At 52.4% G+C, this 11,396-nt stretch overlaps 2 protein-coding genes across 2 annotated transcripts in view; both read right to left on the bottom strand.

Moving 5' to 3' along the window:
• Positions 1-2,229, bottom strand: part of PC (pyruvate carboxylase) — a 73,763-nt gene extending 71,534 nt beyond the window's left edge. The window contains exon 1 of the mRNA XM_049780198.1: positions 2,158-2,229. The gene's annotated coding sequence lies outside the window, so the exon portion shown is untranslated. The remainder of the gene's footprint in view (positions 1-2,157) is intronic.
• The window catches only part of SPTBN2 (spectrin beta, non-erythrocytic 2), a 243,066-nt gene extending 233,108 nt beyond the window's left edge, over positions 1-9,958 (bottom strand). Inside the window, exon 1 of the mRNA XM_049780196.1 lies at positions 9,931-9,958. The gene's annotated coding sequence lies outside the window, so the exon portion shown is untranslated. The remainder of the gene's footprint in view (positions 1-9,930) is intronic.
• Between the last annotated feature and the right edge of the window lie 1,438 nt (positions 9,959-11,396).

Here is an 11,396-nt window from a genome sequence, read left to right on the forward strand (position 1 = left end):
TCAGAGGACAGAACATGTCCATGGCTTGGCCTACTGTGGCTCCTCTGAGCCTTCTAGTCTCATGTCTGGCTTCGCCGCACCCCAGCCAAGTGCTCCCACCCTGCTTGTCCTCCTGGGTGTACATCCCAGAGGCCAAGCAGCCTTCTTTGGCTCAGCAGGAACAGGCCTTTCTGCCACCTCCCTTATACCCTCCAGGCCCTTTTTCCACTGCTCCAGGCCAGTAACTGAGTTGTCTGTCCCTGTAGGACACGTGTGTGTGTGTGTGTGTGTGTGTGTGTGTGTGTGTGTGTGTGTGTGTGTGTGTCCCAACTGGACCCACCCACCAAGCCTGCCCTGCTCCAGACCCAGCCCAACCTTAGCCATTTCCTGGCACTCTCTGGCTTTATAGGGGTTTGCCCAGATTTGGACCTCCACTGAACTTCCTCTTTTCTTCCTTCCCAAACTCCTCCTCAAGCCACACCTCACTGGCAAGGTGCTCTTTTCTACAAGCATCTGTCTCGCTGCTGCGGCTCTTTTTATTCTCCACTCCTCCAAATAGCAGTGTCATTTGTGGGCCACGGATTGCCCGTTGCTCCCGCACTGGGGCTCTGCCCCAGGAAGGTGTGCAGAGACCTACCAGGAAGAGTTCAAGAGCAAAGACAGAAAGTGAAGAGAAAGGCGGAGCATCGCCACCTCCAGCCAAGCCTTTGCATCACATATAGGCAAAGGGTGAGTCGGGGAGCCTGGAGGCTGGGTATGCACATGATAAAGAATTCAGGACGAGCTGTGACCTGGCAAATGGATCTGTGTCTTTTCAGCTGTAAGATGGGGATAAATGATGGGCCAGAGGGACACACACTCGGAAAGGCACCTTCCTGTCTTGCACAAGGCCAACTCAGAGTCTGTCCCCAGCACTTCATAGGGTCCCCCTAGGCCCCATCAGGAGTGAACCCTGTGCGCAAAGTCAGGAGTAAGCCCTGAGCAAAGCTGGATGTGCCCCCAAAACCAAAATAAATAAAGAGCATGGGGCTAAGGAGCCTATGCCCACAAAACAGATCAGCAGATCTTTATAGTCCTTTTGTTTGGTTTGGTTTTATTTTGCTTGGGTTTGGTTTGGGAGGGGAAACCACACTTGTTGATAGTCAAAGTTTACTCCTGGCTCTGCACTCAGGAATCAATCACTCCTGACGGGCTCAGGAGGAGGACCAGATGGGTAACTATCTCTGAGTCCCAGATCAGCAGATCTTTTGAAGAGCTTCAAAGTGCAACCGGAAAGAGCTTTAAAAAAGGACTCAAGTGGCCAGAGCAGGAAGCCTGGGTTCCATGCCCATCCACCCACACCCACCCAATGCCTGGGACTTAGGGCACACACCCACACACACACACACAGGCACACAGCCTGCAGGAGGAGAGGAAGAAAAAGAAAAGAGCTGCCATGTGGGGATCCAACAACTTGCTCCAAGTGCACCTAACAAGTAGCACTTGGCTGAACCTTGGCGTGGTGGCAGGTGGCGAAAGCCAGAGCTGCTGACTGCCTGCCCAGGAGCTCGCTCGCTGCCCAGATCGCCGGGGAGCGGGCAGGCGGTGTAGACGGCGACTCCAGGCTGCAAAAGTCACGGGCTGAGCCTGGCCCGCCTTGTGCAGAACCTGCTGGGGCCAAACCCACATCTGGGCCAGAGGTGCCGGGTGGGGTGAAGTGGGTGAAGTGAACGCTCCAGTATCCCCCACGCCTTGCAAGCCAGGCTCAGTTCGGAGCTGAACCTCCAGCAACGTGACCCGGGCACCCAGAGAATCCAGGGACCCCCCCGATCTCGCTGGCGCCGGGACTTAGTTTTTCCATCTGCGAAATGGGCTCAGGCCGCCGGCAGGGAGGCGGCGGCGGCGGCGGCGGCGCGGGAGGGATGCCCGGGGGGAGGGGGAGTTCCCCCCAGCGACCACCGGAAGTAGCCGGGGGCGGGTCCACGTCACGTGACGTCGCGCCGCAATCGCGCGGCACCCGCCGCGTCTCCTCCGCCGTCACTCGTGGAGCCCGCGTCGCCCGGGACGCGCGCGACCCTTACATAAGCGTCCCAACCCGCGGCGGCGCCGGCGCTACGCCCGCCCGCTGCAGCCCGCCCTGGAAGGAGGAAGAAGGGAGCGGAACGCCGCTGCCGCCGCCGCCTCCGCCGCCGCCACTCACCGCCGCCGCCGCCTCAAGTCGTCACCGCCGCCTCTCGGGCCGCTACCTCCACTGACAGGGACCAGCTGCGGCGTCCGCGCATCCGAACTTGCTGCCGCCTCGGCCCCGCCCCCGCGGACTTCCTATTGGCCGAGCCGGCCCAACCCCTCTTGCGATTGGGCGGGGCTCCCCGTCCATCACCGCCCCGGACTCCGCCCTACGCCCGCCTGCCCGTCAGGTTTAAGCCTTGGCGCTCCCACGTCGGCCCCGCCCCTCGCGTCCCCGTCGGGCCTCTGGATTGGTTGCCGGGCTGGGAGAGCCCGCCCCCAGAGCGCCGCCGCCTACTCCCGGGTCTTCAGAGACCCACGTGGGCTTCGGAGGCGCTCTGTGATTGGCTGGAGTGGCCAGGCGCCGGCGCGCTCTGATTGGCTGCCGGCGGGGGTGGGGTCGTGTGATTCATTCACCTGAGTAGCACGTGTCTCCTCTGGCCGCAAAGCATAACAGAGCGCGCGCTGCCGGGGCGCGGGGGACCCCGGAACCCCTGCCCTGCTAGATGCGCCTCACGGGGAGGTCCTCCGAGGAAGAGAGGGCCTGTGCCTGTGCCGCTCGCATTCACGCGCTTGTGTCCTTTGGAAGCAGATGGATGGGGGGTGATGGGCAGGCGCCTGTCACCGTGTGACCTTGCACGCCTCAGCCTCCTCAGTTTCTCCTCAGCTGCTTCCTCCGCACCTCCAGAGCACCCAGGATTTAGGCTTTGGTTGGCACAGAAAGCTTCCCAAGATGGACTTCTCTCTGCCAGCTAACGAACAGCACCACGACAACTTTCTTCCCTCCAGTGAGAGAAGGAAGAAGAGAAAATCGATTAAAATAAAATAAAAGGAGGCCGGAGCGATGACAGCACAGCAAGGAGGGCGTTTCCCTTGCACAAGGCTGGCCTGGGGTCGACCCCTTTATTCCATAGAGGAGGACCCCCCCCCAATCCTACCAGGAGTGAGCGCAGAGCCCCCCTTGCGCTGCTGGATGTGGCCCAAAAGCAAGTATATAGATACATACATGTACAAAACAGCTACATTTCGAACAACCTTGTAACCACGATGTTTAAAAAAAGTAATTAAGTTTTTTTTTAAATATGATACATCAGGGCAAGGCTTTACAAAAAATAATAACCTTGCAGGCTTATGAGATTATGAGAACATCTAGTTGTTTAGAAATCGAACATAGACAGATTTTACAACTCCATACTCAACTGACTTTTGTCTGCTGTGTGTCTATCTCTCCAATCCCTGGCTCAGCTCCTCCCTGGGTCAATCCAGCACAGCTGTTTCAGTAGCAGAACAAGAGTTTAAAATCCCAGTTTTTCAATGTCATATATCAATTAACCAACACCTCCTGGACACATTGAACGGATGGCCTGGTGATCTGCCAGGGACACTGGTGACAGACACAACCCAGCTTGTCCTCGAGCTCTCTCATTCTATTGGCTCTCCAAGTCCAAGGACTATTTCTACCTCACAGCTTCCTAGACCCAGCACAGAATTAAAGCTGTGGGACCTTGGGCGAGCCTCTACCCTCTCTGGACTGAATTGCCTCATAAAAGAGGTGGGGCATATTGGACTCTGAGCCATCGTTTATTTGTCCTTATTACTCTTCCAGTGTGTGCTTAGTTCGTGATTTCAACGCCTCGACCTCCTGAATTTTATCTCCTCTGCTGTGTGTGCCCAGGGAAGGGGGTGGAACTGGCAAGGCCTGGCTTTAGGGCTTGCTGTGACACAGGGACTGTGACTTACAGATTCAATCAGGGCTGGTCCTGGTGAGCATTACGGTCTAGAGCAGAGGTCAGAGGGTTCCACCCCAGTTTCTGGTGACGCCAACATCAAACCGACCAGGTGGAGGTCAGAGCAGAAAAATCTCAAGAATTGAGAATTAGAAAAATGGGCTGCTGTGAGCAAAAGCAGTATGGGGGATGTGGGGGAATAGAGGCTGGGGACACATAATTAGCTCAACTCATGTTTTAATGAGTTTTAATACCCAGCATTGCAGGGTTCCCCAAAAAAAGCCAGGAGTAGCCTCTAAGCACCACCAGGTATGGCCCCAACCACTGTCTGTGCCAACTCCTCCCCTCAAAAAAATAATACAGCAGTGCAGAGGTCTTTGAGTGACGCCAAAGGCTGCTTGATCTGTTCCTGGGGAACAGGAATCTCAGTTCTCATCTTCAATGCTTTCCAGATGGTTCTGTGCGGGAACCCAGCCAGAGGCCTGGAGGAATACTCCTCATACTTGCCTAAGAAAAGCCCCTGGGTGCCTTAAAAGCAAAGCAGAATGTTCAGGCCCCCCGGGGCCCTCTGGCTTTTGATTTAGAACATCCAGGTCTGGGTGCAGACCTCTTCTTTCTGTCTTTGGTTAGTGTAAGGGAATTTCATGAGAAGAATGTGGGCCTGTGGAGAGATGCCAGTCCTCACCCAGCTCCATCCTGGGAATGTGCATTCTATGTGCCTTGCCTCCCCCTTCCCCTGCACCAGGACCTTGAAGCTGTCCCCCAGAACAGAGTCTTGAGATGATGTGAACATCTGTGAAAATCTGCAGACTGCACCCACGCAGGCCTCTAAACTTGGAGATTTGGAGGACAGGCTCAGGTGGTCAGTCTGTCTGGGGGCCCAAACATTGCCTCTGCAGTCAGCTACCTGGCTTTTGGTCCGAAAGCAATACTCAGGTGGGCCATGAGTGTCAGAGATTGACACACCCCCCCAAGCTTCCCCATGTAGAGCAGGCACTGCAGCCCTTCTAGCTGGCTTCTCGGCCCCTCCATGCGTGGTTCAACCCTCCATTGCCCTTTCCCTTCAAGGAGGGGACTAGTTTGTGACCCACACCAGTTAGCTAAACAAGCTCCAACAGATTCCCGACACCCAAGAAGCTTGGTGACTTGGCTGCCTTCCTAGTGAATCAGGGCGATCGGTCTGTACATAGTGGAGAGAAGTCAAGGCGTCCCTGTTCCCCACTAAATTCTGTTACTTCTGGAAATATGAAGAACCACAAAAGGTTCGGGGGTCTAAGAGGCTGAAAGAAAATTCTGTGGAGAAATTTGGTGACAGGTCTGCAGGTTGGGACATTGGTCCTCAAAGCAACATCTTGCCTGCATCCAGCAGTGCTCAGGGGTTACTCCTGGCTCTCTGCTCAGAAATCACTCCTTGCAGGCTAAGGGAACCATATGGGGTGCCGTAATTCAAACCACCAGCCTTCTGCATACAAGGCAAATGCTTTACCTCCATGCTATCTCTCTGGCCCCGCAACAAGAGATTTTTATGGCCAAAAAAGTACAGTAGGTACAGTAGGGAAGAAGTTTGCAGTACCAAGAGTAAGCCTTGAGCACCATCAACAAAAAAAAAAAAAAGAAAAGAAGGGGAGGTTTTTTTATTTGTTTTGTTTGTTTATTTGTTTTTGTGAGGGGCCTGAATTACTGGCAGTGCCCCAGGATTACTCCTGGCTGTCCTAATGTGACTATATGTGGTGCCATGGATTGAACCCAGGTCGACCTCAGTTGAACCCAGGTCAGCCTCATGTGAGGCAAGTGCCTTTAACCCCTGTGAGATCTCTAGGCTTCGGGCCGGAGAGATAGAATGGAGGTAAGGCATTTGCCTTGCATGCAGAAGGTCATTGGTTCAAATCCTGACATCCCATATGGTCCCCCAAGCCTGCCAGGAGCGATTTCTGAACGTGGAGCCAGGAGTAACCTGAGCGTTGCAGGCTGCGACCCAAAAACCAAAAACAAAAAACAAACAACAAAAAAAAGATCTCTAGGCTTCACACAGGAAATGTTTTATAGAGAAAAAGAAAAGCAAAGATGGGGAGACTGCCAAGGACCATGGGTTCCCAAACAATAAACTCCCTGGTGCTCTGGGCCCTTGTTGCGCACCTCTACTTATCTGCAAACCTAAACAAAGGCAGAACAAAATGAGGCTCACAGCCCTTATCTTCAGGCTTCTGGGTAAAGGGGCAAGAGTAAGGCAAGGACAAGTCAAAGACAAATGGGGAGTTTGCTGCTCCCAATTCTTTGAGCTACTTCCCTGCTAGAATTCAGCCAGGTACTAATATTAACAAACAGTCCCTTCTGTCCTAATTTATACTGACACAATGGTTGACAAGACTCTGCTTTGCTGATGTTTCATAAATGAAACAAAATGAAGAATTTCAAAACAATACCTATACTATATTGACCCTTCAGCATGTAATCAAAGCAATATGGGGTATGTGTGTGTGTGTGTGTGTGTGTGTGTTAACATCAACAAAGATTGTTATTGGCATGCTGGCATGATCTCCTGGGTTTGATTTTATCAAAGCTTTTTAGAACTTTACCTCTTCTTCTCCCTCCAGCCCCAAAAAAATTTTTAGAAGGATTAGGGATAGAGTACAACAGCTAAGGTGCTTGCTTTGCACATGGCCAACCCGGGTTCAGTCCCCAGCACCCCATATGGTCTTGAGAGCCCTGAAGGCATGATCCCTGAGCACAGAGCCAGGAATCAGCACTGAGCATTGCTGAGTGTGTCCCCAAAACAAACGAAAAATATAGTAGGACTGTCTGGGGTTAGAAGTTCCAACAGATGGGCCTGAGGCTTGTAGTGTGTATGTGGGGGTGCGAGGGGACCATCTCTCTCTGAAAGTAGCTGCCCCTTTGTTTTTGTTGGCTCTGACTGGGCAGAAAGAATCCTAAAACCGGCTGGACAGCACTAGCTATGGAGCCATGCATTGGTCCTTCTCGGCCTCCTTCACTTTCTGCCTTTTATCACATCAGGCCAACCCCATGTCATTTCCCCACCATTTTCTTTCCTGTAACATATATGTTCATTGCATGTTCTTCCAGTGCACCTGCTGGTTATTCTCCCTTATGAACATGTCTGAGATTCCTGGACAATTGCTAGTACATGGACCAACTGTCACATTGATCTGGCCTTGACCCCATCCCAGACTACCTTTCCCAAAGCTTTTCTCCAGCTCAGCTAATGGGCAACACACACCCCCCATACACACACACACACACACACACACACACACACACACACACACACAATTCCATTGCTTCGTTGCCAATAAAGCCCATTTCTTCTGGCACCATAAGCCCTGCACTGCCCCTTTCTGATGTTCAGAACCTTCCAGACTCCAGTTCTAGAGGCTAACCAGAATCTTCCCCTTTCTTCTTATGGAGGAAAGTAGGTGGTAGTGCATGGTTACCTGGGAAGAGTCATTGCTCTAGGAGAAATTCATTTTCACTGAGTGCACAAGAAAGGCCCCTTTCTTGCCTCAAGGAGATCCATCTTGTAGGAGGAGTCTTTGAGTCACAGGAGATAGCACCCCAGTTTGTGAGTAGTCTTTTGGTTTGTTTGTTTGCTTTTGTTTTTTGGGCCACACCCAGTGGTGCTCAGGAGTTACTCCTGGCTCTACGCTCAGAAATCACTCCTGGCAGGCTCAGGGCCCCATATGGGATGCTGAGGATCGAGCTTGGGTCCATCTGGGATCGGCAGCATGCAAGGCAAACACCCTACTGCTATAATATAGTTCCAACCACAGTTTTTTGTTTTTGTTTTTGTTTTTTTAGCCATACTTGGTGGTACTCAGGAGTTACTTCTAGATCAGCACTCAGGAATCACTCCTAGCATTGCTTGGGGGACCCTATGGAATGCCGGGGATCAAACCCATGTCAGACCCCATGCAGGGCAGGATTCCTCCCCACTGTGCTATCACTCTAGCCCCAACTAATCTTTTCTTGTTTGTTTGTTTGTTTGTTTGTTTGTTTTTGGGTCACACCAGCAGCACTCAGGGGTTACTCCTGGCTCTATGCTTAGAAATCCCTCCTGGCAGGCTCAGGGGACCATATGGGATGTCGGATTCGAACCACCGACCTTCTGCATGCAAGGCAAATGCCCTACCTCCATGCTATCTCTCCGGCCGCCCAACTAATCTTGATTGGGACTGGGTTGTCTACCTGGGGTGGATTTCAGTAGCCCTCAGAACTCATACTGCAGGTGCACAGGCCTTGCAGCTGTGAGGCCCTAGACCCCAAAAATAAGTCCAGATGATCAGAGTTCAGAATCAACAGGAAGCAGCAGCCAGCCCCCCTGAAGCCTGGACTTCAATCCCAGCCATCTTGGGGAGCACTAAAGGTTTGACCCACAGCCTGGATCTTCTAGTCTGTCCTCAGGTGACCCACGAGAGGCTCTTGGCTTCTAGTGACCAATTCTGATAGCGAAGCCTCAGGCATTCAGCCCATGAGAGCAGGGAGGCAGCAGAGCCCCAAGAATAAAAGTGGCTATTGGCAGGCTCTGAATGGTAATGGGGGGCTAATCAGGTGCAGTTTTCTCACACCCCCATGGTCTCCAGGGTGACCCGCACAACAAGACCATCCACCCACATGGCCTGTACCCAGGAGGAAGAGGCACCCAGGCTCTCCTGCACTTCCCGGAGCAGAAGAATTTTTATGGGCCAAAGCCCCCTCCCTCAATGACCCTCCATAACTTGACACCCATTGTGCCTGTCTGGGACAGGGAGGCTGGGGGAGACCATACAGGGTCAGGGATTGGGCCTGACTTGGAAGTATGCAAGGTACATGCCTTGCCCACTGTTCCATCTCTCTGGCCCTTTCTTTGCCTTTTTTGGTTTGTTTTGGGGCCACACCCGGTGCTGCTCAGGGGCTACTCCTGGTTTGGCACTCAGTAATCATGCCTGGTGGACTAGGAGGACCCTATGAGATGCCGGGGATTGAACCATGGTCAGCCACTTGCAAGGCAAACGTCCTCCCCACTGTGTTGTCACTCTGGCCATTTCTTTTTTTATACTTTATTTATTGATTGATTCATTGGATGATTGGTTTTTGGGCAACATCCGGCTGCGCTCACAGGTTACTCCTGGCTCTACACTCAGAAATCACTCCTAGAGGCCAGAGCGGTGGCAATAGCAGTAAGGCGTCTGCCTTGCAAGCACTAACCTGTAGCAAGTCAGCCCCTGAAGAGGTTGACTGATGGTGGGATGGAGAATGAGGCCCTTTTCTTCCAGCTCGGAGTACGCGTCTGCCACCCTGTCTAGCCCACGGTTCTGAGGTGAAACGGCGGGTAAACAGCTCGCAGACAATCAGGCTCGTGGAAATATTTGCTTTATTCGGATGGACAAAACTGAAGTCCAAAGACTCAGATTCAGTTCCAACCAGCCAAAAACTCCCGGCCTTCCACAGACTCCTGTTTTTATACTCCAGAATCAGGTCCCACCCAATGGTGGGATCAGATACCAACCAATGGTGAAAGCAGAATCAGGTCCTACCCTAGGGTGGGGGCAGAATGCCAGGTCACACCCTAGGGTAGGGCACAATCACCTAATCAGTTTAGGGTGAGCAACATAGTAATCCCCCAAAGTATTTACATACACAACACTAACCTAGGATGGACTGCGGTTTGATCCCTCAGCATCCATATGATCCCCCAAGCCAGGAGCAATTTCTGAGACCATAGCCAGGAGTAACCCCTGAGCATCACCCGGTGTGGCCAAAACAAACAAACAAACAAACAAAACAAAACAAAAAATCGCTCCTAGCAGATTCGGGGAACCATGTGGGATGCCGAGATTTGATTTGAACCACCATCAGTCCTGGGTCAGCTGCGTGCAAAGCAAACGCCCTACCTCCGTGCTATCTCTTCGGCCTCCGGTCCTCCTTTCTATGCTTTATGATCCACTTGTTGTTATTTATGAAGGTGGACACATACTGGGGGTGCCCCCACACACTTTTTTTTTTTTTTTTGGTTTTTGGGTCACACCCGGCAGTGCTCAGGGGTCACTCCTGGCTCCATGCTCAGAAATCACTCCTGGCAGGCTCGGGGGACCATATGGAATGTTGGGATTCAAACCAATGACCTTCTGCATAAAAGGCAAGCGCCTTACCTCCATGCCATCTCTCCAGCCCCGCCCCCTCACACTTGAGACACACATGCTCCATGATGGGATCCACACACTCATTCAAGGGACTCACACACTGGGGAAGAGGGGCAGCTGAGACTAGACACTCCATGACAGCATCAGGAACCCCAGCGGTGATGCTGTTGGAGATTACACTCTGCACGTGGGGAGGAAGCTCCAGGTGCCAAACTATGGCTTCCGGCCTGTCAGGAAGACTTTCTGCCACAAACTGGGGAGTGTTTGAGTTGGGGGATTCTAAATCCCAATGGTCACCAAGCTCTGGTCACCAAGCTTCTTTATCGACCCAGTGGCCTCTGAGCTTCCTGGAAACCACCATGTCTTTTCTGTTTCCTGCTCTAATCACTCAATCTGGGAAGTTCCATCAGGCCCATCCTACCCTGGGACCTCCACAAGGCGATCAGACAGGCCTGCTCCCCCCAAAGGTCGGCTTGGACTCATGCTGGTCACCATCAAGGTCACTGCCCCTAGGTTAAGGGGCAGGAAGTTTCTTGCCCACTTGGAACTCTCTGGTCTCCCCATTCTGTGTGTGTGTGTGTGTGTGTGTGTGTGTGTGTGTGTGTGTGTGTGTGTGAATTCTCTGATCCTTTGACAGAGATGAGCACTGAGGCTCAAAGATCGAAAGATTGTGAGGGACACGGGACCCAAGGGAAGTGCTCTGTCTGTTCCTTATATCACCTATTTTGGGAATAAAAAGGTCAAGACATGAGGCCAGATGGGGATTGGAGCGATAAAACAATGGGGAGGGTGTTTGCTTTGTACACAGCCAAGCCATGTTTGATCCCCGACATCCCATATGGTCCCCCAAGCCTGCCAGGAGTGATTCTTGAGAGCAGAGCCAGGAATAACCCCTGAGCACTGCTGGGTGTAAAAACAAAAACAAAACAAAAAGTCAAGATACGCAGAACCGATCAGAGGTAAGGAATTGGCTCTTGCATGCGGCTAACCCTGCCTTGTGCCCCTAATCCCTGGCACTACATATGGTCTCTGAGTCCCACAAGAAAGGATCCCTGAGCACAGAGCCAGGAGTAAGACCTGAGTCCCATTGGATGTGACCCCCTCCCCAGAAAAAATATAGAACTATGGGGCCAAAGCGATAGCACAGCGGTAAGGTGTTTGCCTGGCATTCGGCTGCCCAGGATGAACCTAGGTTCAATTCCCAGCGCCCAGTGATTTCTGAGTGCAGAGCCAGGAGTAACCCCTGAACATAACTGGGTGTGGCCCAAAAATTTACAGAACTAGTATTTTTCAAAGAAAGACCTCTAGCTTGGTTCTTTGATTTAACCTTTGGGGTTTTTTATTATTGCTC

The sequence above is a fragment of the Suncus etruscus genome, chromosome 9 (genome assembly GCF_024139225.1).
Source record: "Suncus etruscus isolate mSunEtr1 chromosome 9, mSunEtr1.pri.cur, whole genome shotgun sequence".
NCBI lineage: Eukaryota > Metazoa > Chordata > Mammalia > Eulipotyphla > Soricidae > Suncus > Suncus etruscus.